Source organism: Lissotriton vulgaris, chromosome 3_1, assembly GCF_964263255.1.
Source record: "Lissotriton vulgaris chromosome 3_1, aLisVul1.2, whole genome shotgun sequence".
Lineage (NCBI taxonomy): Eukaryota > Metazoa > Chordata > Amphibia > Caudata > Salamandridae > Lissotriton > Lissotriton vulgaris.
In genome coordinates, this window is record NC_141689.1 from 1,698,171,375 (window position 1) to 1,698,197,123 (window position 25,749).

Here is a 25,749-nt window from a genome sequence, read left to right on the forward strand (position 1 = left end):
TTCAGTCATATTTACAAAGTGACGCATCTAGGTAGATGCGTCACTTTGTAAGCCCCTGCGCCACATTATACCTACGTCAGGTGTAATGTATGCAAAAGGGACGTATTGACGCAATAAAGGGTTGTAGAGGTGACACAGTGAATAAACTGGGTTTTTCCCATGCTACGCTCCCCAGTCCGCTCCCCGGAGCGCGTACCGGGCGCTCCCCCCGCGCAAATCGATTTTGTTTTTTTTGTTTTGCCCCGCGGGACCCTATTATAGCCCACACATCAAAACTAAGGGGTTAGGGGGGGTCTACCCTGCCCTCTTATGGTCATTTCCCCTTTTTTTTTGCCACCTCTTGTGTCTCGATCCTACCGAGACACAAGATGGCGGCCGCTCCGGACTGTTTGGAATGTTTACAGACACCCATGAGCCAATCAGCTTTCCGTGCACAAGTTGCGTGTCGCGCCCGGTGCGCTCCCCGGTGCACATACCGGGGCGCGCCTATAGATATATATTTTTTTTTAACCTAAATTACTCAAAATCCACTGGAGCACATATCTTGAGACATAGCAAAGGCACATCAGGCTACCAGTCCCTACAATTTTGCCAAGTTTGCTGGAAATCCATTCAGCCGTTCGGGCTAAAAGTGAGTTTGACCGCCCTATGGAAATTAACATGGGGAAAACACATTTTGGGACCCCCTTTTATCTCGGCCCCCGCTTGACGAATCCCCCCTAAACTTTCAGGGAAGGACCGGAGCTCCGCAAGGCAAATTTGAGGAAATTTTCAGGCAGATTCGTTAACCGGTGCCAAAGTTATTCCAAATAGAATTTTGAGATTTCTTTGCATTAAAAAAATCCTAACTTTAACTACCTACTGGCGACCGTGGACAGTGAGCAAGGGCGTCCGCGCCCGAAACGCGTCTGTATGATGATTTCTGCACCCTGCACTTTAATGGCAAAATAAAAGAAGCTATTTCACAAGCCTGACTCCGGACGATCATTGTTGTTTGCGCGCTGGGAAAACGGGCAGAGGCGCTGCCGTTTTTCAAGTTGGAGACTAATATATATATATATATATATATATATATATTACCTACTGGCGGTAGCCAGTAGGTATATATAGTTAGGATTTTTTCTCTATGGGACTTTTGAAAATTCTATGTCTAATAACTTTGGCGTTTGTGGACGGAATCGGCTGAAATTTCAGGAAAATGCCACATTTTGTTTCTGAGCAGCCCCTGAAAATTTGGGGGGGGTTCGTCAAGGGGGGGCCGAGAAAAAATGGGGGTCCCAAAACGCGTTTTTCCCATGTTAATTTCCATAGTGCGTTTGGCCTCACTTTTAGCTCGAACGGCTGAATGGATTTGCACGGAACTTGGCAAAATTGTACGGACTGTTAGCCCGATGTGCCTTTGCTGGGTCTCAATATATGTGCTCCAGTGGATTTTGAGAAATTAACGTTTTAAAAAATTTATATATCTGTGACAGCGTCCCAGATAGCGCTCCAGATCGCGTACTTTTCGCGTCACGGAGCTTTGCGAAGCGATGCTGATTGGCTCTCCGGTGTCTGTCAACATTCTAAACAGTCCGGAGCGGCCGCCATCTTGTCTCTCGGTAGGATCGAGAGACAAGAAGAGGTGAAAAATGAAGGGGGAATTTAATGAAAGGGGGCAAGGTAGACCCCTCTTGACCCCCTAGGAATGATGTTGGGGTTATTAAAGGGTCCCGTGGGGAAAATTTAAAAAATTTGATTTTTCACGGTAGAAGCGCTTCTCGGTTCGCAAATTAACGGCTGAATGGATTTGCACGAAACTTGGCAAAATTATAGGGACTGTTAGCCCGATGTGCCTTTGCTGGGTCTCAATATATGTGCTCCAGTGGATTTTGAGAAATTAACGTTTAAAAAACAGTTATATCTTTGACAGCGTCCCAGATAGCGCTCCAGATCGCGTGCTTTTCGCGTAACGGAGCTTTGCGTAGCGAAGCTGATTGGCTCTCCGGTGTCTGTCAACATTCTAAACAGTCCGGTGCGGCCGCCATCTTGTCTGTCGGTAGGATCGATAGACAAGAGGAAGAGAAAAACAAAGGGGGAATTTAATGAAAGGGGGCTAGGTAGACCTCTCTTGACCCCCTAGGAATGATGTTGGGGTTATTAAAGGGTCCCGTGGGGCAAATAATAAAAATTTGATTTTTCGCGGTAGAAGCGCTTCTCGGTTCGCAAACTGGTAGCGAAACGTGAATTCGCCATTTTGTGGTTCGATTTCATTAAATTACTAGGTATAAGGGGATACGGGAGACGTATCCTGACCCCTTTTGTTTTCTGAGGGTGGCTGAGGAGGCTCATATATGTTGATACATGTCTTCCAGCGGCTGTGCGTGAGCGTTTTTTTTTTTTTTGCGTGACGTCTGTTAACGTTCGATTCAATGGAAATCAGGAAGTGTTGACCGCCATTTTGTCACTGCGAGTAAATATTTTGTTTTAAATAATTGTTATAAATGAATCCTTATTGATAAACATTGTCTGCGCCATCTTGCCTTTTTTGCAATGCCACACTTTTGTTGAGCACGGCAGCCATTTTAGATGCCTTGACCAGACCCACTCTCTGCACGCCGCCGATCCTCAGCATGGCTCCTCACCCTCGCAAGCATCTCCTCCACGCACTGGTCACCCCCGCTCTCTCTCTCATGCATGGGCCAGAAACCTCCTCCCATGTGCGCTGCTCTTCCCTGAGAATCACACCCTGTGCCCGCCCGACACCACCCTTTCACCCTATTCACTACCGCACCCTCTGACACTCTTCTTCCTCTGTGTCCGATTGTTCAGGCCGATCCCAGGCCATCACCTAGCCCTGCAGATGTAGTTTATGGCCCCAGCTGTAGAGAATCACCCCTCTTCAAAGGAGTTACAGTAGATCTGTCACACCACACGCTTTCCTATTATCTGATAACCATCCTGTATTGTGCTTGGGGAGGGGATTCTCACTGTGAGGGTGTGTGGGACCGAGCCTGAAGCGGAAGATTCCAGGGATGCCTCTTTGTACATCAAAGTTTTTACAATTATGTGTCACATTATAAATATATAGTACTCCAACAAAGTAGGATTATAACACTTTAATAACTTTTAAATATATAGAACGCAACAAAAACAGTAAATACATTTAAACATTTTTTTGAAAAAAGAAGCAACAATGGTCAGTAGCTGTGTTTTGTGCGAATAGTCCCAAGGCAGCACAACGTGCTGAGTTCTGGAGGGCACCCAGGTGATGTTACCTGGGTGCCGCACTGGTTTTTGGTATCCTACAATGCAGCTCCGAAAAACGGCGTGGGGCGTCCCGGGGGGTGCGCGGGGAGGCCTCGTCAGTAGCGGTCTGTTGTGCAAATAGTCCCAAGGCAGCAGAACGCGCTGAGATGTGGATGGCACCCAGGTGATGTCCAGTAAGTTGTCGCACTGGTTTTGGCATCCTACAATGCTGCTCCGAAAAACGGCGTGGGGCGCCCCGGGGGGGGTGGGGGGGGGAAGGCGGCGTGAACGGGTCTCCCCAGGTGGAGGCTCGTCGGGTGTACTGGGGCGCCCCTTTACCGTTTCAGTTGCCATTCCGCCCGCTTTTGCTACACTGTGCCTCATCCGCCATTCAGCTGTTTATCGCCCGCTCTTGCGGCTACAGCGTCTCGCTCACCATGTAGTTGAGTTGCGCCCACTCTTGCGGTGCAGCGATAGGCGGCTGCCACAGGACTCTTAAAATGGCGGACGGCTCTTCGGATTTGGGCCTGGTCCACTAACATGGCCCTGGGACACCTTGGAACTCGGACGTCCCCTGAGCCTTGAAGATTTTACAAAAGTCTTGGGGGCTCCCGACTCCTGCAGGCTTCCGGTGGGGAGCGGCTGCCATGATTGCTCGCGGAATGACCACGACGGAGCCACAAGATGGTGGTGCTCTCCGGCTGACGCCAGCTTTAGTCTGAAACATCTAGAAACAAGGTGGGGCTTTCATCGTTTGGGAAAAAAAAATGTTTTAATCCAATGAAAAGTGATATTTTTAGGTCATATGATCAAGCCTTCCATCATTAGGAAACGAAAAGTAAAATGAACCAATTAAAAGTTTTATAAAGAAGTCACATGACCTGTTATGCTTACGTTACGCGCTGCTATAAAAACCGTAGAAAATCCGTTGGCACGTGAGGCGGCGTAAGTAGCGGACCGATGTGCGAATAGGCCGAAGGCAGCACAACGCGCCGAGATCCGGATGGCACCGAGGTGGTGTCCAGCAAGTTGCACTGGTGTGGCCATCCTACAATGCTGCGCCGAAAGTCGGCGTGGGGTGCCTGGGGGGGGGGGGGGGTGGCGCAAACTGGCCTCTCTCGCCTCCCCAGGTGGAGGCACCTGATGTGCAGTGCGGCGCCCCTTATCTTTTCACTCGCCGTCCAGCAGAGTTGCGCCCGCACTTGCTGCTACAATAGGCCGAAGGCAGCACAACGCGCCAAGATCCGGATGGCACCGAGGTGGTGTCCAGCAAATTGCCGCACTGGTGTGGACATCCTACAATGCTGCGCCGAAATTCGGCGTGGGGCGCCCCGTTGGCCTGTGAGGTCGCGTCAGTCAGTGGGGGCTGTTTGAGAAAGCAATGTGATGCTGTGCGTCGCCCCCAAGATGGAGGCTCCTCGGCTGCAGTGGGGCGCCTCTTGGTGTTTCACTCGCTATCCAGCTGAGTTGCGTCCGCACTTGCGGCTACAGTAGGCCGAAGGAAGCACAACGCGCCGAGATCTGGATGGCACTGAGGTGGTGTCTAGCAAGTTGCCGCACTGGTGTGGCCATCCTACAATGCTGCGCCGAAAGTTCCATGGTCCGGCGGAACTTTTTTCCTTTTCCTTTCTGCATCTTGTCCCACAATCCGTTTAACCTTTAGACACGACCAGGTCCCTGAATGTGTGCAGGGGGACGCTATTGATTGAATCAAAATGGCGGCTTCACACAAAGCTGACTCAAGCGTTGCTGGTGATGCTATACAGACAAAAAATGGTTTTCAGTTTGTACATTCTTCAGGATTTTTCCATCCAAGTCTGCTTGAGAGTTTGTAGAACAATGGCTTTAGATCTTGCTCTCCCCTCTTTTGACTGTTGGTCTTGTTGCCTATGTCTTCTGTTGTCATTTAACTGAACCTTTTTTGACTGCCGAAAGGGGTTCTGGTCCGACCGCTGGTTGGTGGAGATATTTTGACTATATCCAGGACCTGCCCGGCCTCGCCCAAAATGGCGCCGGTATAAATGGGACTCGTACCTCCTTGTTGTGTACTGGTTGCACAACCTTGATATCACGAGATACGTATGCAGTTTTGAAGCACATGGCGGGCGGGAATGAGAATTGATTGAATATTTCGACATCCCTATTGATATTAAGTTCTGATGTGTTATTGATTACTGTACTATTGAAAGTTCGAATTAACGTCACCCATGGTACTTGCCCGCAAATGTATATCTAGATAATTTTATTGTAAGTGGCCCTGTCGTATTTTAATTACAAAATGTACGTCCACCGATTCCGCAACTGTTAGACACCTTAGTTCTTGCAACCTAATGGCCCGCTCCTTGCGTTCCTCTACAGTGTAAATGTCTCCTCATCATATACGATTCCAGTTTGCTCCGTGGCCGGCCCACGTGGTTATAGGCCCGTATTTGTATACTGACATTTTCACAATAACGGTTTTTAAAACAAAACATGGTAGTAGTATTTACATTGGTAAAGTTTTTTATTTTAGTCACTGTTTTCGAATCAGTAAAAGGCAAGTGAAATAAAGCAGTCCAATTACATGACGGATAAAAGGTATAATACGCAGGAACGCAGTAAAGATAAATGGTCAAGGGCTGTTGTGTTTTTTACTCCTGCAACATAAAGTGATCGATAAGAATCTGATATTCGGGCGTATCGGCGACTAAGACAGCAGGCCGAGCATCTTTTGCTCAACGGCTCCGTCATGGGACGAAGAAACGCCCTTTTGCTAGAAAAAGGAATATATTTTACTTGCAGGACAGTTGTAAATTTTCCGGGAAAATACATTAGCCTGGAACATTATAACATATATGTTTAAGAAAAAATAATGTTCAAAAGCAATAAAAAGCGTAATTTTTAGGTCATATGACCAAGCCTTTCATCATTAGTATAACAAAAGTAAAATGAACCAATGAAAAGTTTTATTAACAAGTCACATGACCTGTTATGCTTACGTTACGCGCTGCGCGCCGCGCCCCGGATCCCTTCCGGGAAGCTGCGCTTCGCGCACTGGAGTACTTTCGGGTGCGCTAACGCGGCGTGTCATATAACGCATTACGCGACAACCTAGGTCCAGAATATAGTCAAAATGTCTCCACCAACCAGCGGTCGGAACACAACCCCGTTCAGTAGTCTAAAAAGTTCTGTTAAATGACAACAGAAGGGACAGGCAACAAGAACCATCAGTCAAAGAGGGGAGGGCAAGTTCTTCCCTACCGGGTCACGTTGGGGCGCTACCGGAACTGATCGAATTGGTAGTCTACAGTGTTTCTGGATGTTTCAGACTGAAGCTGGCGTTAGCATGAGAGCACCACCATCTCGTATCTCAGTCGTGGCCATTCCACGAGCAATCATGGCAGCCGCTCCCCACCAGAAGCCTGCGGGAGTCGGGGGCCCCCAAGACTTTTGTAGAATCTTCAAGGCTCAGTAGACGCTTTCGAGAATGGGGCCCAAGCCCTAGCAGACAAGGGTCCGAGTTCCAAGGTGTCCCATGGCCATTTTAGTGGACCACGCCCAAATCTGAAGAGGCGGACGCCATTTTGAGAGTCCTGTGGCAGCCGCCTATAGTTGCATCGCAAGAGCGGGAGCAACTCAACTACATGGTGAGCGAGACGCTGTAGTCGCAAGAGCGGGCAGTAAACAGCTGAATGGCGGAAGAGGCACAGTGTAGCAAAAGCGGGCGGAATGGCAACTGAAACGGTAAAGGGGCGCCCCACTACAGCGTGTCTTCAGGTCAAACGGATTGTGGGATAAGGTCCAGAATGGAAGAGTCATCAAAAGGCAAAAAGTTCCGCCGGACCCCGGGAGCCGGCCGCCTATGTCGGGGGTGATCTTAGGCCACGCCAGGGCAACAAGACTTGGGGAGGGGGCAGAAGTCAAGCGCACCCTCCCAGTCCGCGCCACCACACAATATGTTGAAAATCTGAAGCCAACGTTCTACAAACTCTCAACCAGCCTTGGATGAAAAATCTTGAAGAATGTACAAACTGAAAACCAGTTTTTGTTTGCATAGCATCAGCAGCAAGCTTGCTATCAGAATGCATGAGTTTCATGCTCGATCGATTGAGCTAGCCAGATCAGGCAACAAAAAGTATAAAATAGTTATGTAAATAGTTATTTAATAAAATGGTTTACCCTGTTACTTTGCTGGTGTGTTGTATATATTTATAATATTTGCATAGAGTTTATCGTTATTTTGGGCGGGTGGGTGGCGGAGCCGAGCTGTCTTGCAGCCATCATGGTGTGGAGCTCAGTTCATCTCACTAGTTTCGTATTTCTCATGAAGGGTTGTTCCTAATGTTTCTATTTTAGCGAGGTCAAAAAGAGATCCCATTAGTGGCCTACTGATTTTGCTCGATTCCTTTTGTTTTTTTAAACGATTTTTCACTATCTGCAAACACTAAACAGAGTATTGCGACTCTGTGCTTGTTTGTAAATACAGAATGAACCAAAGAGAACCAATTCTAAAACAGTAAATGCTTGGATAGCAATCAATCAAATAGAGAGAGAAGCAGGCACGACGGATTACAACGGGGGCAAAGGCCTGCGTTAACTACCCTTCACTATCTGCAAAGAGAGAGTACTGCTAAGAGAAAAGAGGGGGGGAGTGGGGGGCAGCGTTCAAAGCACATCAGCGTGCATAAACACGAAAATGTTTTTACCTATCATGTACTTGACATTTGACAGCTTTTGATATTTGCTATTAAAAAACCATTGAAATTCAATGAAAAAACCATAGGTTTTAGCCCATATATAGTTAGGGATTAGCATTTACAAAACCTTGTTTTACTTGCATAAAACCATTGAAATTCGCATATATAGTTAGATGCGCTAACTATATATCGCGCACCCGCAATCCACTGCTGATGATGTCACATATTACATCATTCATGACATGCTCAGTGACATCACTGATGACATCACTGATGACATCTCAAATGACATCACTGATGACATCACTGATGACATCTCAAATGACATCACTGATGACATCACTGATGACAACATCCAGTGACTGTATGTTTCTGTAAAGTTAAAATATGTCTTACATATTGAAGAATGAGTGGATGTATAAGTGTCTGGATGAAGGATTTAGTAGGTGCATGACTGACTGTATAAGTGAGTGATTAAATGTGTCTCACTGAGTGAATGGGTTGTGACTAAACTGTCTTAATTTGTGCATTATTATGTCTGTTGTTCTGTAAACTGCTGCATGTGTTGATCAGTAGCTATATGAGTAACTATATGGGTTATTGATTGGTTGCCCAAGTATTTGTATGGAAGACTGAGTGTGTGTGGGTGGCTAGGAGGTGTATGACTCTGTGCATAGATGTGTGAGCAGTTGATTCACTAGATGTATGTGTTAAAAAGTGCATGTGGAAACAGCTGTATGGGCGGTTGACTGTGTGCATGAGTGTATTGGTGAGTGAATGGATATCTCAGTGCTACATGTCAAAGTAAGTACATATGTAAAACACAGTACATGTAAGAGTTGACATATATAAATAACTGTGCATAAGAGCCAGTGAATGTGTGAGTGGCTGTATGGATCATTGTGAACTTGTATCAGGGATTGTATAAGAGAGTAAATATGTGTTAGTATATGTTTGAATAAGTAAGGTGTGTATAACTGTATAGTAGAGGAAATGGAGGTGTGATTGATTCTTTGCTTGACTGACTAGGTGTGTGAGTAATCAGCGTGCATAAACACGAAAATGTTTTTACCTATCATGTACTTGACATTTGACAGCTTTTGATATTTGCTATTAAAAAACCATTGAAATTCAATGAAAAAACCATAGGTTTTAGCCCATATATAGTTAGGGATTAGCATTTACAAAACCTTATTTTACTCGCATAAAACCATTGAAATTCGCATATATAGTTAGATGCGCTAACTATATATCGCGCACCCGCAATCCACTGCTGATGATGTCACATATTACATCATTCATGACATGCTCAGTGACATCACTGATGACATCACTGATGGCATCTCAAATGACATCACTGATGACATCACAAATGACATCACTGATGACATCACTGATGACATCACTGATGACATCACTGAAGACATCTCAAATGACATCACTGATGACATCTCATTTGACATTACTGAGCACATCACTAATGACATCATTCATGTGATAATACGATGAACCTCTTCAGACTCTAATATAACCTTAGATACACTCAGTGTAAACAGACACTCACAGACTGTCACTCATCCATGGAGTTACTCACACACCTAGTCAGTCAAGCAAAGAATCAATCACACCTCCATTTCTTCTACTATACAGTTATACACACCTTACTTACTCAAACATATACTAACACATATTTACTCTCTTATACAATCCCTGATACAAGTTCACAATGATCCATACAGCCACTCACACATTCACTGGCTCTTATGCACAGTTATTTATATATGTCAACTCTTACATGTACTGTGTTTTACATATGTACTTACTTTGACATGTAGCACTGAGATATCCATTCACTCACCAATACACTCATGCACACAGTCAACCGCCCATACAGCTGTTTCCACATGCACTTTTTAACCCATACATCTAGTGAATCAACTGCTCACACATCTATGCACAGAGTCATACACCTCCTAGCCACCCACACACACTCAGTCTCCCATACAAATACTTGGGCAACCAATCAATAACCCATATAGTTACTCATATAGCTACTGATCAACACATGCAGCAGTTTACAGAACAACAGACATAATAATGCACAAATTAAGACAGTTTAGTCACAACCCATTCACTCAGTGAGACACATTTAATCACTCACTTATACAGTCAGTCATGCACCTACTAAATCCTTCATCCAGACACTTATACATCCACTCATTCTTCAATATGTAAGACATATTTTAACTTTACAGAAACATACAGTCACTGGATGTTGTCATCAGTGATGTCATCAGTGATGTCATTTGAGATGTCATCAGTGATGTCATCAGTGATGTCATTTGAGATGTCATCAGTGATGTCATCAGTGATTTCACTGAGCATGTCATGAATGATGTAATATGTGACATCATCAGCAGTGGATTGCGGGTGCGCGATATATAGTTAGCGCATCTAACTATATATGCGAATTTCAATGGTTTTATGCGAGTAAAATAAGGTTTTGTAAATGCTAATCCCTAACTATATATGGGCTAAAACCTATGGTTTTTTCATTGAATATATATATATATATATATATATATATATATATATATATATATATATATATATATATATATATATATATATATATGTGTGTGTGTGTATGTATATATATATATATATATATATATATATATATATATATATATATATATATATAGTATCATATACTCACAATTTTGCTAACACTGTTTTATGGCTGATTTATGTAAAATAGTCATATCTAAATAATTTTACAAAGGAATGAGAGGATGAATATGTTGAAGCACGCCATCTGGTAGAGCTGAAAACTTTTCAGAAATCCCACAGTAACGCTAGGGGGCGTGAACTCCAATTTGTTGACATTGCACCGATGTCAATGCTCACATCTAAAACTTCGCATTCTGCACGCTGATTTGAAAAGAGGAGTTTTGCTGCTGTCATCTTTCGAAAGTATTTGCAACTGTTGTGACATTAACAAAAATTGCCATTGTTTTAGACTTCTGTAATTCCCGGCGGTGTGTTTGGCATTTTGCTCATTTTTTTCATATCCCTTCTCAAACAACGGTTTCCACAATGATCAGAATTACAGGTTTCGTCGAAAATCCCATATCCCCACAATTTTCCCCAGCAAAACACCCAGGAAGTAGCAGTAAATGAGAATTCTGCTGTGCAAAGCACCAATATCCACGTTATGCCCTCTTTTACAGGGCACCACTTGTAACAGGCAAAAATGATGGCACCTTTTAAATTCCGATCCCCGTGGTGTCAGATGTAAAAGGAAGCCATAATTATCGCATCCCCAGCAGGCCACTCGCAATCAGCTCCTAAACCATCCTTTCCGATTGGGATGTTTAGGAACTACTGATAAAAGGGTTTCCGGAGGGAGTAAATGTGTTAATTTATCGAGCAGAATGGAGCATAATGGTGGAAGGAATCATTCGAATTGGCAGAGGTGGGCTGCAGAGTTCCCCATAGAACGCTAGCAGCCAAGAGCCATCTGTGGCTACAACAGGACTAGTGAGGGACAGGCTGCTGACGAGATAGGACTGGGCAAATGTGTCGGAATTATTATGATTTATACAGTCCTGCAGCAGGGTAGCAGCACCCCGCCCGGCTCCGAAACTCGCAGCTGTAGTGCTGGTCCCTAAATCTTCAGTGAAATTTCTACTAGGTGACAAAAAAGCTGGAGCACGCTGGGATTAACTGCTTCTTTTTCACAGGCTCTCTTTGGAGACCCAAGTGAATTATAAACACAATCATGCACATTGGCTCAGTTTACAGTTTGGCATTGAGGACTGGATTTATTGCAGCGCACACAAAAGCCAACCGCAGAGACTGCGGCGGAAACAAAATGGCTATTAGCGACTAAAAGCAAAGTGTGTGACTAGGCATTCATTACGTGCACACCACCAGCAGCGGGGAGTTTCGTTTTTTATTTAACTAGAAGGCTAAAGAGGTGGAAAATGCAAGCGGTGACTGAAGAATAAGGGAAAAAAGAGTATTCGTCCGGATTGTTAGTGCGGCCCACTGTATAATCCCGAAAAAAAACAGTTCTCACTAGCTATTCATTCATTGCACTAAAATGTTATTTCTGTTGGCTGAATTCTCATAAAATGTATGGGTATTTCAAAAGAATTCCGGCGGTGCTTTAACAATGCAAAATATTTCTAAATGTTTGATACATTTTCAAATATCTGCTTCATAATAACCGTAATTCCCTTTTTGGTTACCTCACTGATCACAAGAAAGTGTGCGTTACAAAATAGGGGTGGGGCAGGGACTAACGAGAGTCGGGAACACCTGTGCAGAAAGTTCTTAATTGCAGAAAAATATATATATCTATCTATTGGCAAAGCCAAAAAGTTTAGTATTGTCTCCAGACTTTTGCTGTCGTCAAAACGTGTATGTTATTAACATTGTCCTAAAACAAAAAAAAATGTAGGTCTCAAAACGCACAATTTCAAATCTAGCAGTCGCTAGTACTGAATTTTGTGAGGATGCAACACGCCGTCATTCATAGTGAAGTCGCTAATCGTCGAAGTGGGCTTACTCACAGCCCTATGCTGTGTGTTTTAGTGGCCAGAAGAGAAAATGTGACGCAATGGTGCAATGGATGCAGAGGGTTGTCTAAAGGCCTCCTCTATAACTATGTACAGTATGATATACCTTTGATAAAAGGCAAGGGTCTTGGCAAACGCCAGGCATAAAGAAAAAGAGAAATTATGTTTCACGACCTTAGACCACAGCAAATAACATTCAACAACCATACAATTCCCAACACCATCTTTGAGACACGTGCACAAATTAGGACATGTATTAGGATCATGTGAAAATGTACAGCAATGAAACACAGGCCTACCACAATGGATGGAAGTAGTCTAGCCCAAAGTCGATTCAATAGGGAGCAAGAGAAGGTACAAAGGTGGTGTGTTTGAAAGAGATCAGCTGTCTGAGGAGAATGATTTAGATTGAGAATGTAGTTCCACTACAAGGGACATATGCTGCACAAGTTTCAGCCTACAGCCTATGTGCACTTCCAAGCCATAAGGGACTATTAGTAGAGTTTTCACAGTTCTTGGAATGAGACGACCGTTTTGGAGGACTGCTCTGAAGCCCACCCATTTGTTAGCAGGTTTTGATAGCTCACATCATATTTAAAGGTGTCGCAAGGTTTCACTTATGAATGAGTTAAAAAAGAGTCAAGAGGCATTTACTGAAATATGCATTAAACGGTTACACTGTTAAAAAAGATCCAGGATTGCAGTTTATATCGTTCAATCAAAGCTTTGTTGTGTGCATTGGACTTAAGTCATGGTGTGCCACGTCACCAATGGAAGTGTCATCGGTAGAAGAAGGACAATTTAGGAGTTTACAGCGTTATATAATACATAAGCATTAGGTCAATAACAAATGTTCAAATTGTGCAGGTTACATCACAGAATCAGTAAAGGTAATATAAATGAAATAGGATCGTATATTGAGTGTACAGGTTACATAACAGAATCACTGTTAGTAATATACTTGCGAGCTCTTGAGACATGTTTATTCCAAGGTATCTTTGAAAAAAAGGTGTCAACATGCGAAACAGATACAAAGGCATTGTTCTACTACGTAAGTGAGCAAAGACCATTGGGCCTAGTTGGGATCTACAGATTTTTGCTGTGCATCTCGGGCTACAGTAACTATTGTTATTAAAAGCCCAACTGTATGCCCGTATATGTGCCCTATGGTCAATGTATGCATTGAAATACAAAGAACACTATTCACAAACGTACTTTTATGATTTACAATACATCCATGTATGTCAGCCAGGAATTCATAAAACAATTTGTGGCAGGCAAAAATGGATCTGCTACTGCAGATTTCTCTTCCTTAAGTGTGTGGATAAATCTACAGTAGTTAACCCCACTCAATAGGTGGGAAGGGGGTGCTACCATGTGTGGTGTGCCCTGGATGTTTGAGACTACCCAAACCATGTAGATTTGTGCACATTGTCAAACTCTGATCTGACCCTTTTCCACCTGGGAAGTGGCAAAAGAGTTACAAGTTACCTTTGGTAGTGGGTGGAAGAAAGACTTTCTCCTTGGGCAAAACAGTTTTTTTGCCACAGAGAAAAAAAAACGTGTTTGCATAGGGGGCTGCATTCTCCGTCAGTGGAAATCCATGCTATGTAGAAATATGCTTGAGTGGAGCAGGACACCACCACTGGGGATGTTACATGACATTCCCAAACATCCACTTGGAGACCTGTGCTTTGTGCAGCCTTCCAGACGCATTTCTGGGCATGATTGTGGATGGGAAAAAAAATCAGAAGCACAAACGGGCGGTGTGATAACTATCTGCCCATTTGATTGCATTTTTTCACCATTAGTATTGCCACGTGTCTATCATTATATGTGTGTGTTCCCTTTGCCCATATTAACGTGCTGTAACCATGGTCAGCCTCAATGTGTACCAATATGTGTCTGCTGCTCTAGTGCAGAAAAGCTGTTCAATTCAGTGGTACAAAATTTAAAATAAACAAAGATAAAACACTCGTTAATATTCTATACGTTGAAATGGCATACAGTACATTTAAAACTTAAATACAGAACATACTTTCCAGCAATTAAGCAAATGATGGATAAGTCCTAAATAATTTCCAGTATATCCTTTCTTCCATGTCTGCCATACCAGCAGGGGAAGGACTGCCCATTTTGAATGTTCCAAAGGACTGCGCATTTTGAATGTTCCTAAGGACTGATCATTTTGAATGTGTGTGTCTTAGCTGTTCCCCCATCCTCACAAAGGTTGCTTTTGCCTCTTTGGCTGGTGGGATCCACCTGAGGATATAAACTATATCAGCAATTCTAACATGCCCAGGCAATGCGGTGCAATTGCTACCACACCTTGTACAGACTTACAAAAGTGGGGTATTTACTGTCAATATCCACATGAGAAGTCTCCCTGATGGGGTGGAACTATTTCCTTGGCGCTTAGGCGACTACTGTGTGAAAGTTAATGCAAAATAGTCATGGTGTACATGATGTCTTGCATGGGAAAGCCTTAGCCACACGCCGTGTTTGACCTGAAAGCAGCTGGTAAATCACCATTTTCTGTAGTGTCTGTTCCGCAAACGTGGCATTGCAGATGGCAGAACTTTCAGAGGCTGTGCCTCACAAAGGCAACCTTCGCTCTAGCTCATAAATGGACAAAGTAATGAACAAAAGTACAATTTGGAATTCCACCATGTTTGGTGGTAATCTAGTTTCAGCCCTCCTCAGAATCAGGCTGCAAAAGTCCTGAGGAGGATTCCCAAAGCATTTCTATACCGACGGCTCCATAAATGCTCAATATGGTCCGGATCTACACTGCAAAGTCCTGCTCTGCTTCTAGAATACATTATCGGTGTTGAGCAGGTTCCAACAGTCATGTAAATACATTATATTCAAGTTGTTAATACTATTCAGATTTTTACATCACTAATTGTATGAATATGTTGTAATATTATGTTCGATATTTTAGCTTTATTTGAAAAGTACGTTTGATATTTATTATAACACAAATGTATATTTTAACTTTTATGAGTCCATATTGCCTTCCTCTCATGACAATAATAACCTGACAATCAAACATCTAACAACATTACAACTTTATTAAGAAAGGGATTTAGTAATTTTGTGGTCTGGACTTTGTACAGCTTTGTAGATCTGCGTAAATATAAGTAGGCGATTGCAAATGGGATAATTGCAAGCAAGATAATTTTTTGGCTGACATGAAAATGCATTATACATTTTACATCTGCAGTGCTCTTTGATGGTCGGTTTCAGATCACAGAATAAGCAAGCTTGGTCAGTTTGTAGTCTTAATCTCTAACGCGACCCCAATTAAATGATAATAACATTCAAATACCATAGTAAATAAAAGCAAACTCAGTGAAGCTTCTTGAATCTGCATTTGTTGTTGCATAAGATTTGCTTGATTCGAGGCTTTATTGGATTTAGAAAGATTAAACTATTTTTCCAGATTGTGCATTCAATCAAATTCAAGAGCTGTGATAAATAATTCTTCGACAGAATAAAATGCCTAAAACCAAGAATGAATCTAGTATAGAGAAATTAAGTGTGCAGCTGTTCTACATATGTGCATAAAATGTTCGTATTTTAACTATTTTAATTTGCCATATGTTATAATGTTATTACATTATTCACAGTATTGTAAAACCTCAACATCTGGACGAAAATTAATTACCGCAAAAATACTTGTTTTCTTCCACTGTGTGGGGGTCAATACTGTTTTTTCTCTGTCCCTCACCACCAGATTTTTCCTGGATGTAATGGACAGAAAAAACAGACATTACTGCTAATAACGCAGGTATACACAGGTAATTTACAGAAACACTTGTATATTCACCGACTTCAAGCTCTCACTGATGAGAGAATAATCTCCAAGGGCACACATTTTAAACTGAAGGATTGGTTTGGGGTGAAAACAAGCCATTGAGCAGTACTCCAAGCCATCAGGAGGAAACAACAGGATAATTACAACAACTGTCCAATCTAAATAGAGTGGGTGGTGTAGTGTTCTTTTCTCTGACGGCCTACTTCGTCAGGCTGTCAGAGGAAACTTTCTGTTAAATTAGCCAAGAGGTGCTCCGTCAAAGCAAAACTTGCGGTCATCTTGACTCTAAATGAGGCGGTTTGCAAGGGTCTGATGGACAGGCTCCATTGCATTTTGTGATGGGGTACCCTTCCCACCAAACTCTAAATCCGGCCTTTTATCTTGTGTCTTATATGCACCGAGACAGATATTTCCAATCAGTGACACAGCTGTCTCCCAGCGAAGAAATCTAAGATTTTAGCCACTGCCATGGAAATGCCAGTGGGATACCTGCCAAAGGTTGGTTCTGCTAAGGCTCTAATACTTTTGAGCGTTTTGCTTGAAAATGGTTTTGAAGTCCCAAAACAGAAAGGATCTGACGTGTTTTTTTGTGATATACTGAAGCCTTTCGAGGATGAATCTGAAATTCAATCTTACGTCAAGGAATTGCAGGTCAGGAGACACTCAATCTCCTTGACTCTGGAACACAGAACAAAAGTTTTTAAACGTTTCCATACTTTCCCTGGAGCCTAAGTAAGCACAGACTTACACTGCTAAGCCTCTTAGGACTCGTGGGGGTGGTGGGGGGGGGGAGTGGGGTGGTTAGAGACCCCCCACAGTGTGCTAGGAAGAGGCCACCTGCAAGGTCAAGTCTGAATTGTAGTTGCACCATGTCAGCTGGGAACTGTAAGGTAAAGGTCTTTTGCAGCATTTTGTGTCCCTGTGCCCACACAGGACCCTTAGAGATCACTTCTTTGTCTTTGGTACAACAGGGAGTGAGTCCAGTCTTTCATTACTCCTTACATGTTAAAGATAGCACATGCAGTCCACTTCTGTTCTTCTGCATGTCCAGAAAGTGTTCTGACCAGTTGCCTTGTCGTGCTCCATTTATGCCTGCCAATAGCTGGGGGTGAAGATGACTCCTGGGCACTCCCTATCCAATAATTTGAACGTTCTCGGGGGCAACTCTACCTACTTTTGTAGTTTACATTTGTCTTATAGCAAACCAATCCCGGATGAGCCAGCCTGGGAGTTGCAGTGTCAATTCAAATAAAACTCCAGAAATCTCAGGCAGGGGAAAAGGTAAATTTTTAAAAGTAATGTGTTCTTAATAATTAGTGGGACTCACCTGGAAGTTGTTGGAGGCTGTCATTCGACCCTGTGCTCTCGGGTCTAACTCTGCTGGGCTGCCCCTTGCTGCCGCTGCCTCTCGCCGCACCCGCTCCGCGGGTGCCGCTTCGCGGCTTGAAGGAGGGAGAGGCGGAAACGAAGCGCTGCCACTGGGAGGCGCCTGGACTGACCATCTTGTCGGCGCTAAGCAGGGACTCGGAAGACCAGGAGTCCCTGCTTCCCCAGCTGCACAGGCGGACGCGCCCACAATCAGAAACGCCCCCGCCTGACCAGAGAAAAGGCGTGGGTTGTTCTGTTCTCAGTGGGACTCACCTGGAAGTTGTTGGAGGCTGTCATTCGACCCTGTGCTCTCGGGTCCAACTCTGCTGGGCTGCCCCTTGCTGCCGCTGCCTCTCGCCACACCCGCTCCGCGGGTGCCGCTTCGCAGCTTGAAGGAGGGAGAGGCGGAAACGAAGCGCTGCCACTGGGAGGCGCCTGGACTGACCATCTTGTCGGCGCTAAGCAGGGACTCGGAAGACCAGGAGTCCCTGCTTCCCCAGCTGCACAGGCGGACGCGCCCACAATCAGACACGCCCCCGCCTGACCAGAGAAAAGGCGTGGGTTGTTCTGTTCTCAGTGGGACTCACCTGGAAGTTGTTGGAGGCTGTCATTCGACCCTGTGCTCTCGGGTCCAACTCTGCTGGGCTGCCCCTTGCTGCCGCTGCCTCTCGCCGCACCCGCTCCGCGGGTGCCGCTTCGCGGCTTGAAGGAGGGAGAGGCGGAAACGAAGCGCTGCCACTGGGAGGCGCCTGGACTGACCATCTTGTCGGCGCTAAGCAGGGACTCGGAAGACCAGGAGTCCCTGCTTCCCCAGCTGCACAGGCGGACGCGCCCACAATCAGACACGCCCCCGCCTGACCAGAGAAAAGGCGTGGGTTGTTCTGTTCTCAGTGGGACTCACCTGGAAGTTGTTGGAGGCTGTCATTCGACCCTGTGCTCTCGGGTCCAACTCTGCTGGGCTGCCCCTTGCTGCCGCTGCCTCTCGCCGCACCCGCTCCGCGGGTGCCGCTTCGCGGCTTGAAGGAGAGAGAGGCGGAAACAAAGCGCTGCCACTGGGAGGCGCCTGGACTGACCATCTTGTCGGCGCTAAGCAGGGACTCGGAAGACCAGGAGTCCCTGCTTCCCCAGCTGCACAGGCGGACGCGCCCACAATCAGACACGCCCCCCGCCTGCAACGCCCCCTATTTTAAGAACAGCTCGACGCTCAGCGGGACGCGAGCGGGACGCCGAGCGAAGCCCGGGCAAAGGGCGGGCCGTCTGTGGCCGTCAGGGGCTGTCTGAGGCTGGGCTGGGCCATCCCCCTTTCTCCTACGCCCTCCACGTCTTCTATCCCCCTGAGTCTAACTGCAGGCTCCGGGCTCACCATGTCCACCAGATCCGGCAAAGCCTTGAGGGGTGGCGGAGCTAGTGCTATAGGGGGTGCCACGATGATTGGAACAATGGACAAATTCATCACCCGGGTGGCTAACGTCATTGAAAAGGAGATCGCAATGACGGAACGCCGCCTTTCGCTTGACCTTCTTCCATCTAAGCGGTCCTCCTTGGGAACTGTGGCTCATGCTCTATCGCCGCCTATCCCCCCCGCCATCTCACCCCAACCAGATGAGCACCAAATTGCAGTACTAGAGGCTGGACTAGACAGGATAGAAAGCCTCATATCACTTCCCACCACAGGTAGCTGCTGTATCGAGGCTATTGCTTCTGGCCCACCCTCATACATAGCCAGCCCTCTTGACAACAGGTCTATTGCGGCTCCTATTGTTCCCTCACCTCATACATCACCTCATCCCCAGATCCCATCTCCGCGGGTCCATAGGAAAAGGAAAAGGGGAATTAACACTAGGAGGGGGAATTATTCCATGCGTTATAAGCGTTCTAGGACAAAACTAAATAGGGACACTACACACCAAGGCACTGGGGAGTTGGAACCCCTTGGGTCTATAGGCCCCTCTCAGCATGCAGTCGAGCTCCCTACACCGTTACCCCTGCCCCCAGCCACACCGGTTCTTGCTAATCAGGTCACTCCTCTCGAGTCTCTCGAGAATTTGTTAAAATCTTTGTTTAACCCGTTACATGACCAAGTTAGGAACCTGGGGGTTAGACTTGACAATTTTGAACAGGCAACAAGGGACAACTTTTTCTCCTTGAAAACCCTGCTGAAAGTGCAACCTAAACCTTCTGAATTCATCCCAGATAGGAATGTGGCTAGGGAGGCCCCTGTTGGCCAACCAACTAGAGTCCAGCCGTCGTTGCTGGCTAAAACACCGGCCTCAGGGAAGCCCTTGCCTCTGTCCCTCCGGCTGGTGCGAAGCGGTCGACGACCAGTGAACTCACCCATGTAGCTCAGGTGCACGGCACAACCCCCTCAGCAGTAACGGCACTTGTGCCGAATCCGGCTCAAAAGAGCCAACAAAAGAAAGGGACTGGCCTAAGTGCCCTCTCGGCAAACGCTGCGCCTGATAAAACTATCGGAGCAGCACCTGCCGCTAGGGCTACTAAACCAACCCTCCCTCCCAAAAATCCGCCTGTGTCTAAAACCCCCTCTTTGCCAAAAAATCCTCCCCTAGCAGCCCCGGAGCATATCCCGCCACGCAAGTGCCCCCCGGTAAACCTCCCACCTGAATGTCACCCTTATGTGGTTGTCCTTACCAAAGTTCCCCTTTTAAAAGAATCCCAACAGGAAACACCCAAGGCGCTGAAAAACAAAGTCATCCACTGGATGAAAACTAATAGACCTCTTCCAGTGGGTGTAGATGGCCTGATCCTTGGGGTGCGCAGGGTGAGCTGGATCGGCCACGGGAAAAAACTCTTTGAGGGCGATTGCGTGGTGGTTAATTTCCAAGATATAAGAGCTGCCCACGCAATATGCTCCCAAGGCCGTACGGCTGGAACGGGGGTCGATGTTGTCGACCTATCCTTCTTTTACCCTAGAACGTTCCCGACCACTCCACTATGCCCTGTCGGGCCCCCTCCTCTAAACATCGCCCACGGCCTTCCCTCCCCGGGAGTCTTCGCGCAGCATCTCTATCCAGCGCCAGTGATGCAGAACTGGGGCTTCTGGGGCTGCTGACTCCTTGACGTTCCCGGGGATGATCTTGAGGTCCTTAACCCTGTTGCTGAGTCCATCTCCTCCCCAAAAACCTGCTGCCCCTCGACTGCACTACAATCCCAGGATACCGACAAGAATGCCCCAGAGCAAGGGGAAATCGGGAAAGTTACCGGCATACTGGCTGACCCTCCCGTTGTGGGGGCTGCGGAGACGCTGCCCCCCGTCGAGAACCGTAGCATTGCAGCTGTGACGGACCCCTCGTTTAGGGTTTTCAGCTGGAATGTGGCGGGTCTCGAGAGGAAGTTAGCGCTCCCTGACTGGAACTCGCTGGTGGAGCAATACTCCATATGCATGTTCCAGGAAACCTGGAGCGGGGTGCCCCTCCATAAGGCAGGTTACTCCACCCACTTTCTGCCAGCAGCCCCTAGTGCAACCGGCAGGGGCCGCCCTTCGGGTGGCCTCCTAATTTGGGTGGCTTCAGAACTCAACTGCAGGGTGGTGGAGCGGGACACTAAATGCCCTGATCTCTTGAACATAGTGCTGAAAAACTCCCAAGGCCGAGTTATTTTAAACATTTTTAACATTTATGCCCGAGGCACAAAGGGGGGCAGAGAATCTCCAATAATATCCTGCTTAGAAGCCCAGCTCCGCTTATCACCTCATAGGTCCTGCACCCTGGTGGGGGGCGATTTTAACTGCACTTTTGAGCCCCTGGACCTTGAAATCTTATCTGATCAAGAGGAACTCGATGCCAGGTGGGGGATCCCATCTCTTGAACTGAATCCCATTAAAAGGTGGTCAGAAGTGGCCCTCCAGATCAATTCGATAGCCATGGAGTTTGGCCTGAGGGCCGCCAATGGCAGGACCGGGTCTGACAAAGCCGGGGCCCACACTTACAATAGGCCAGGGCACACATCACGGATCGATTACCTTCTCCTTGACATTCATCTGTGGAGCATGGTGGAGGACATGGTGGTTATACCATCTGTCGAGAGTGATCACAATCTTCTCTCTCTCACCATGTCTCACGGGTGGATGTCCTGCCCCGTGACTAGAACTCCCTGTAACCCCGCCCCGGACCTGTCAGTAGTTGCCAACTGTTGTCGGCGGCTAAAGTGGGCAAAGTTAGCACTCTCTGAGGAGAAAACCTCTGCCATTAGGCAGCTTCTTGCCTCAGCCCTAACAAACTTGGACATCCAGGTGGACGGGTTGTCGGAGGTGACCCTGAGGTTCTGCACTATAACCCAGGTCATTGGCGATCTTTTCGTAGTGCCAGTCAATACAATTAGAAGGAAACCTAGCCCACAAGGCAGATTGGGCTGGTTCAATCAGAAGTGCAGGGAGGCGAAGTCACTTCTCAATGAAGCAGTAAAATCTAAATTACCATCTAGGACTAGGGTGGCCAGGAGGCACTACGCACTCTGTCAAAAAAATGCCAAAATAGAGTGGGAGGATAACTTCTGGCAGGACCTTCTGACCGCCAGTCGAGGGAAAGACGCAAAACGCTTCTGGGACCTGGTGGGAATTAGGAACCGTCCTGACGACACTTTGAGGCCCTGTACCATCAATGCCCAAACTTGGTTCTCCCACTTCCAAAAACTCTATTCTGCCATTGAAGGCCCACTAAATGACCCCTTTGCCACCCCGCCCTCTAATCCGATCCAAGACCTGGAATCCTTTACAGTTTTGGAGGTCACAAAACAAATCAAAACTCTGGTCCCACTTAAAGCAGCTGGCCCGGATGGCCTCCCAGGTGATCTCCTTCGAGCATACTCAGAAGAGTGGGGGGTAATAATTTCTGCACTCCTCAACGCAATTGTCGCTGGAGGCCCGGTGCCAGATTCGTGGAGAGGTGCTGAGGTGGTCCCCATTTATAAGAAGGGCAGTAGGGACCTACCTGGGAACTATAGGCCTATAAGCCTAATAGATTCGTCCCAGAAATTGGCGGGGAAAGTGATTTTGGGGAGGATTACGCAATGGGTGGATGAAAACCACATCCTGTCCGACATGCAAGCTGGGTTCCGCTCAGGTACCGGAACCATCGAACAGGTATTTAGGCTCCTGCTACTACACTGGAAGGTGGTGGAGCTAGGCAAAGGCAGTCTTTATTTGGCCTTCATTGACCTAAAGACTGCCTTTGACCTGGTTCCCAGGGAGGAACTCTGGAGGGTGTTACACAATCTAGGGATGCCCCGGTATTTATTAAACCTCCTTATCAAACTGCACAATAACACCTATGCCCAGGTTAGATGGGGGTTGAACGGGGAAAAGACCGATAAGATCAGGGTCGAGAGGGGAGTAAGGCAGGGCTGTGTCCTGGCCCCTACCTTATTTTCCCTCTATATTAATGGGGTGGTAGACCACCTACTCGGCGAACCAGCAGACGCTCCCACTCTGGGAGGCGTAAAAATTCCAACCTTGCTGTTCGCCGATGACACCCTCCTCATCTCTAAAACACCCCAAGGTCTTCAGACATTGCTAAATCGTTTCCAGGACTTCTGCACCTCCAGGGGCCTTGTCATCAATGTTGAAAAGACTAAGTATTTAGTTTTGCACCCGCCCGCAAGCTTGGTCGTCCCCCTATTTTGAATTCGATACCCCTAGAAAGAGTGGCAGAATTTGATTATCTGGGAATTCGACTCAACGACGTGATGAACTGGAACGCCCATATCAACAAAATGGTATTGACCCATAAAAGGGTGGGTCTCAAAGAGTTTAATAACTCAACTAAACATTGTGTTGCCCCTCTACTTGACATCTACAAAGCTCGTGCGGTCCCTGGGTCACTGTATGGAGCCGAATTATGGGGCCTGGGTAAAGTGGATCTACTGTGCAAGGCGGAAAACAAATTCATCAAAGACCTCCTTGCCATACCATCAAGTAGTCCGACTATCCCAGTGCTCATGGATGCAGGCTGTAAAGCAATAGGGGACCAGGCTCGCCTTCGACCCCTCTTGCTCTGGGCCCGTCTGTGGAGGGTACCGGAGCTAAAATCTTATGCTGACGGCCTCGCTGAGGTGATGCACTCTGACGGATGGCACAGAATCAAATGGCTGAAGAACATCAAACACCTTCTAGGGGATCTAGGCTTGGATTTTTGTTGGGATAGCCACTCCGCTCCCCCGAAGGAGACCCTAAAAAGACTGTTCTGGGAGTGGGTCCGCATGAAGCGCAACAGTAATCAGCACCACTGCAAAGCCACCGCAGCTTTTCTGATGATAAAAGATGTTGTTGCCTACGAGCCATACATGGACCTAATAACAATTGCCATGGATCGGTCCCTGTATATCAAATTTCGGCTGGGGCTGCTACCCTTGGCTGATCTCTGTTCCAGGTGGAATAACTCCCAGCCCTCTTCACGATACTGTGCTCTCTGTCCTGACAAACCAGAGACTGTGCCACATTTTCTCTTTGAATGCCCTGATTACGGCCGACCAAGAACACGCTGGCTCGGCCCTATCTGCAGAGAATTGGGTACTCGCCAGCACTCTGTTGCCCTCCGGATTCTTTTAACTGACACAGCCCCCCCGATTGTTTGTGCCGTTGCCAAGTTTTTAAAATGGGCCTGGTTGATTAGACTTAGAAGACTGTCCGTATCAATTTAATCTTCTTTTAACTAATTTATGATGGTCTAACGTGTTTTAATGTTTTTACTTATTGTACAGTCATACTCTTTTCGACATGCTGTTTTAACTTTTTGTATCGCTTTTATGATATATGCATATCGAAATAAAGCAATCAACCAATAATTATTACACATCTTACTTCACTATAGAACTCAATTTTTAGTAAGTATTAAGAATAGTTTAAATACTTCTCTATCTGGTCCAATTCCTGAGATACAGTATTAGTATTTTAATCTGTACTCTGATTTTCTACATAGGACAGCTGGCTTGGAGCAGTGAAAATAGCTTATAGGACCTTGTCACCTTAGGCACATGGCAATACTAATATTCTTCCTGTCCCACTTTCAAATGCCATGCACTCTGTTGTTTACAAGGCCTACCTCTGGGTGAATTGATTGTCATTAAAAAGGGGTGTCTTTACCTCTCACAAAGGGTTATTTGACATTTCACACTGCAGGTTTTAGTCTGCAGCAGACAGGATACAAAAGGTAGACCTGCAGCCAAGTTTGCTCTGCCACTGTCATTGATTGCACATTAGTTGAAGAGGCCACAAGTGGCATTTAATTTCCTGGCCACTGGTGCACTTTCTGTGCACTATCTACACCATTCACTAGGGACTTGGAGGCAAGTTAATTGTGCCATTTAGGAATAGACCAATTTAACCATATTGATAGAGGGAGCTCAGGTACTTTCCCCCTCATTAGCAAGCAGAGAATCCTAAAGCCAGCAATGCAGACAGGGCACAAAAAACATTGGGATGTCACTCAAATGATGGAAATTTCCCACAGCACCAATTTAACACAGCAGCACATTTGGTCCACTGGTACCTTCCTCCATCATTGTATATGTAAAACCAAGCCCATACAGTATAATCTTAGCTTTACATTGCACCTAAAATACAATCAACTGATTCAAAGTTGATAAAACCTTCCAGTGATTTTAGTGTGGCCACCTCTCTGCATACCATCAATCAATTCATATAGGAACTAGGGATGCATGGAAATGTAAAGCCTTAGACATATGTTTTAGTTTATGGACAGCGGATCATAAATCCATAGATAATGGTAGATTTAAAGAAGAGTACTAGGAGCACTGGTGCCACTGAGCAGATAGGGCCCAGGTGAGGGTCCCTCACCTCGAATCACTTGTTTCCCTGACTGAAGTGTTATGAACAAACTTTGCCCCACCCACTCAAAGTGAACCCCTGCTGCAGAGCACCAATTCATGCTGTCCAGCCAAAGATTGTCCCACCCTAACTGCACTTTATTTCGCTTGCTGCTAGGTTTTAAAAATGCCAGTCCAGTGCCTTGTGCACCCAACCCACCTGCCCTTGAACATTCCGACCCACCAAGCCACACCACTCCCTAAATCTCCCTACATTACCCTGGATGCAAAA